At 33.8% G+C, this 5,562-nt stretch overlaps 1 protein-coding gene across 11 annotated transcripts in view; it reads left to right on the plus strand.

The window, feature by feature from the left end:
* LOC128247032 (glutamate receptor ionotropic, NMDA 2B-like) overlaps positions 1 to 5,562 on the plus strand; it is a 1,034,258-nt gene that overhangs the window by 566,693 nt on the left and 462,003 nt on the right. For 3 of the 11 annotated variants that reach the window (XM_052965637.1, XM_052965633.1, XM_052965636.1), the window contains one exon: positions 5,195 to 5,230. The exons of the other annotated variants lie outside the window; for them this stretch is intronic. The gene's annotated coding sequence lies outside the window, so the exon portion shown is untranslated. The remainder of the gene's footprint in view (positions 1 to 5,194; positions 5,231 to 5,562) is intronic. 11 annotated transcript variants of the gene reach the window in all.

Consider the following 5,562-nt stretch of genomic DNA (forward strand, 5'->3'; position numbering starts at 1 on the left):
ATGCTGGTATGTTTACGTCCGCGTCACTTAGCGGTTCTGCAAAAGAAACGATAGAATAAGTACCATGCTTACAAAGAATAAGTCCTGGGGTCGATTTGTTCGACTTAAGGCGGTGCTCCAGCATAGGCGCAGTCAAATGACTGAAGCAAGTAAAAGAGAGTAAGTTTAATAAGATTTAATATGCACTCAGTGCATGAAGTGTCATTGTTGGACCCAAAGCCTAATGAAGATCCCTCCACAGGAGCTAGCTTAAAAGTAACCAGATAGATAAATTATATTCAGGCAAAAGTATCACCATGCCGAAACGCGGAACTTTACACGTTTTTTCCCTCTCATTTTTTTCTCTCTCTATTTCCTCTTCTTCTTTTCTGCCGAAGAGCGCAGGCTCGAAAGGTAAAAGATTTTTCCATTTTTCCCGAGCTAATAATATCACTACACATGCTTGTTTTGTTCCCACTCCTGTTTTCATCTTTTCCTTTTCTATAAATTTCAACTATATATATATATATATACATACATAATGGGAAGATCAGCTGTATTTTGTAGGTGACAACTAATCAACAGAAAACACTGTTTTGTACAATCGTATTCTTATAATATTGAAAGTGCCAGTTATTTGAAAAACCTCATTTCTGTATTAGTATATATTTGAGACGTGTTAGTTATTTCTTCCGCATCTTGATAAACCTGATAGTTAGTTTTAATATATTTTTTTAAGTAAACTCCAGAAAATCTTATATATCTCCGACTTACTTGTACAGGTTATTTCACGCCAAACGGTTTTATAATCTTTATTATTGCAAATTTTGTCTACCATATTTTTGTTACTCCTGCTAAGAATAGTATCGACTTGTGAATTAATATATCAAAACAAGTACGAAATAAATTGATTTTAAACTATTTTTTCCATCTTTTAAATTGAATAATAATTATTCCACATTTATAATTATCGATATTTTTAATTCAAAATTAAATAACATAATATAAATTTTTTAACTGTCTATATTGATTACATTATATAAAGAAAAAAAAAACAAGTCCATTAAAAAATTACTTTTCGGATGGTCAGACATTATACATAGAACGTCCGATAACTAGTCATGACTTCTAAATATTTATTTACATAATACCTAAATCTAATTAGTCAGCATTCCATATACGACTCCAAACAATCTCAACAATTTTTCTATATATTCACACTGTCTCCGTTGCTTCTCTTCCTTCTCTTATTGATCTCATGATTATATTTGTCTAGTCACATATTGTTTTCTGTTTCAGAATAAATATAATAACAATGTTTATATATTGGTGAGTAAGTTGAATGGTAGTGAATTGTGTCTACAGCCCCGTAAGATATCATTCTTGATAAAATATATTTCATATTTCAAATGTATAGACATTTCTTTTTTTTATATGAGTAAAATTATGGTTGTTAGAAATCATAACACGAGAAATATGTAATATAAGTGTATATTTATGTATGTATATTTTTGCTGGCTGCACCAGAAGCTATGGCCATCCTGGAATGGCACCATTGGTATGTGTTCCATTTATTTCATCGGTCTTCCATGCTCTCTCACCGGATTTCGTTTTGGTGAAGCAGTTATTTGGAGAAAGCTGACCTCATTCGCGTTTCTTTTTGTAGTTTAGATATGAATTTCTCTAAATATTCTTTAAACATATTCATATCAACGCGTTGTAGAGTTCTGAGGCTTTTTAGCGGGGTATTGATAATGTGTCGACTTTCAGGTTTTAATTTGTTTCAGGATCGGTCCTTAATAAGATTGAGCGAGTGGGTTATTCGATACTATTCAGCGATGTTTAACTCATGGGTTAGTACAGCTTTCAATCCCAACGTTAATTACTAGACGCTCCAAGATGTTTCAACTCTATTCACTTACTACATGCATTTCCTGGTTTTCTCTCTCAGGAGTAAAGCCTGAATTCTTTTAACCTCTCCCAATAGCTCATGTGTTGCACCGAAGCAATCTTCTTCATGTAGTACCGGTGTATATGTATATATAAAATATTTATGCCAACGTTGTCTGATCAATAAGTATCCGGACTTTTGCTATAGTAATGAAACTAAAGCCCGCAGAATGAAGCCTCTTGGCACAGATTGACCTTTCTGTTGTCCATGCGCACTAAGTTTTAACGTTCTAGCTTACTTCCGCTGTTTAAAACAGTGCTTCGAATGAAGTTGTGTAGCGTGTGATCGTCGCATTAAACATGACAGAGAAATTTGAGCAGAAAATCTGCATCAAAGTTTGCGAAAAGTTTGTCGATACCTGCTCAGAGAGCTACGCAAAGTTTTCAAAGAGTTTTTATCGTCCTCAACACAATCCAGGAGATCTTGTACAACTGAAACCCGAGTGTCCTTTTGGTCAGCTGTAATGAGGTTTGACACAAACTTGGCAGACACGCGTCTCATACCCAAATCTTCAGTGATAATGGACTAAACTAAAGCCTAACCAATCTGCACATCGTCTGATATCTCACAGATGGTTATTTGGTGATTTCCATTCACAGTTGCACGCACATCTGCGATGTTTTTCTCAGTTCTGCTGGTTGCGGGTCTTCCAGAGCGTTCGTGAATATCGACGTTTTTCGGCCATCTTGGAACCACTCGTACACTTGGGTGCGGCCTCATACACTCCCATCCATACACTCTTTGTAACTCTGCGTTGGCCTCTGAGAAGGTGTCGCCATGAGAACCTTCTCCGTCATGGTCAATGCGACGCTCACGCGCTACACACCTTCCTTCCAAGTACTGCTGTACACAGCGAAAGTGAGTTAAAATGTTAAAAGTTAGTGCGCATGCACAGCGGAGTTCAAGGTCAATCTTTGCCAAGCAGCTTCACTCTGCATGATTTAGCTGCGTTACTATAGCAAAGGTCCGGATACTTATTGATCAGACCTCGAATACGAAGAGAATAGTCATGTCACACAATATTTACACGTATATAATGTAAATACACACACACACTCACGTTGTGTTGTGTTCTTGAGCAAGACACTTTATTTCCCGCTGCTCCAGGTCACTGAGCTGCAGAAATATGAGTTGCGACGTCAATGGTGCCAAGCTGTATCGTCCTTTGCTATATTCTTGGATAATGTCGGTGGCGTGGAGAGGGGAAGACGGTATGCATGGACCAAGACTGGTATTCCATAAACAACCTTGCACATACTTGTGCCTCGGAGGGGAATTCTTTAGGTGCTATCCCATGGTTATTCATGACCGAAGGGGTTTTTTACGTACTTTACTTCACATGTATATTCATAATTATTTATATACATAGAGCTACTATACCAAGAAGATTGCCTCAGTGCAACAGATGAGCTACTGGAAGAGACAAAAGGCGGATCTTACGGGTTTCTGGTGTAGACCGTTTCTGTCTACACAATTTCATTCACACGGTATAGGTCAATCGAAGTTATATGAAGTGACTTCGCCTTAAACGAAGACTCGATTTAAATTCGAGCCTACCATCGCTTCGTTTTAAAGCGAATTTCTTATATATACGTCACTTTCCAACTTTATATACACATATATATGGGTGTGAATGCATATACGCATATACATATATATTTACATGCACAACATATATAAATATACGTAGATAGATACATAAATGTGCATGTATGTATTCTTAAATACGCGTGTGTATGTGTGTATATAGGCACATTTGTCTGTCACAATTTAATATGACAGTATTATGAGGCTAATTTAATATTTTACGTTCCACATGATGTTTAGCATTGACATGTATCAAGTCTGCTTCGAATACACAGTTTCTGCCTCACAAAATAACATCATACAAAGAAAAAATGAATATCAACATTATTTTTATGTACTTAATGTAAAACTGTCTTGCAAATAATTATATTATGATAGAAATCGTATGATAGAAATCATTTTGAATACTTATAAGTTATTCTGTTACGTAATATATTGTGTTTGATTAGAAAATAAGAATCATTTAATTATGTTTATGTAATAACTTCCTACATTATAAATATTCTTCTCAAACAACGCCGCATAAAATCATATTACTGTGATATTCAGAAATATGAGTAATTCTAAAAATTTGTTAATACTTTTTAAAGATGCTAGAAATAACATGAAAGTTTTCCTTACTGGTTATCTATTAATGATTTTTCTGTAATTAGGAAATACGGTTATTGAGTAACTCACCTACATTTTCCTCAATCAATTTGAATATTTTTTTTTTGTAGCTAAATCAAAGCTTAGTTATGACACCGTAGACTTGGTTATTACATATCACTATCATGCGTTTAATTTCTTCCTATCATTGACAATATTTGTTTATGCTACCTTTTCTGTCAGATAGCTGGATATAAGATTTAAAGAAGGCTTAGCTTGATTTTTTTTTCTGTTTTGATTTGTCGCTTTGAGCGGTAGAGTAGATATTTCTTCTCAGATTACTGAATTTTGTTTTATTTATTTTGGTGACAAATGAGAGAAGCTTCAGGGCAATTGTCTCTTCTGAAGAAGATGTCTTTATCATCGATAAGTACATGAATATCTTCGATACTTCTAAACAGTTGCCTTCAGAATCAAAGTGTTTCATTCCTATTTTACAAAGAGACTCACCTTACACTATGACACGAGAGCAAATTTTAGAATCTGATTATGACTGTGTTCATATTTTATGAGTAAAATAAACTTGATTACACATGGGGGGCGAAATAACCAAACAAATCAGTTATGGCTCTACCAACGCGACTTTAAAGGTGAAATACACTGCAGAATATTATCATTCTATCGGCCACGGAAGAACTTCCAGAATAGCAGAGAAACTTTCCTCCTACTGAGCTCCTCTGAGGTTCCACGCATGCTTATCAAGTAACTATCAAAAGATTATGTCTGACCATAAAAAATATCATGACAGTTGAAGCTTTTACATTGTATACTTGACACATATGAAACTACGAGCTAAAATTATGTTTCAGAGCTAATAAAATGAACACTTAACACTATAAAAAAATGCTTCCATCAAATGAAATCATATACATTATAGGTACCATAATTTTACGAGGAAGTATCATGTCAAAGTCTAAATGAGGCAGACAAGAACAGTTAGGTAATGTTTAATCTTTTGTTAAATATAGAAAATTATCTCATTTGGCCAAGATAACGAATAGTTACGAAATAACATTACTTTACTTTCAGAAACGGTCACCAATATGAAAAGAAGAATCATAAAATGTAAGTAATATTGCAGTAACATTAATATGTAAACAAACTATCACACCCAATGTAGAGTAAGAATTTCAATTCTACAGAGTTTAGGGATTTGTTTAACATGAGAAATATATATATATATATATATATATTACGATCTGACGAGTAGCTATATTTTTGAATAGAATTTATTTTCGATAATTTCAATTGATTTTAATCGATTTAAATTTCTTTTCTATTTGAAAATTGGTTATGAAACACGTGTAATCTTTTTATTATATTTATCTTATGATATTTACTTTACTTTATATTATACTCATTTATTGTGCTTTTAATTATTAATTTTTCTATGTGTG

This window comes from Octopus bimaculoides, chromosome 2 (genome assembly GCF_001194135.2).
Source record: "Octopus bimaculoides isolate UCB-OBI-ISO-001 chromosome 2, ASM119413v2, whole genome shotgun sequence".
Lineage (NCBI taxonomy): Eukaryota > Metazoa > Mollusca > Cephalopoda > Octopoda > Octopodidae > Octopus > Octopus bimaculoides.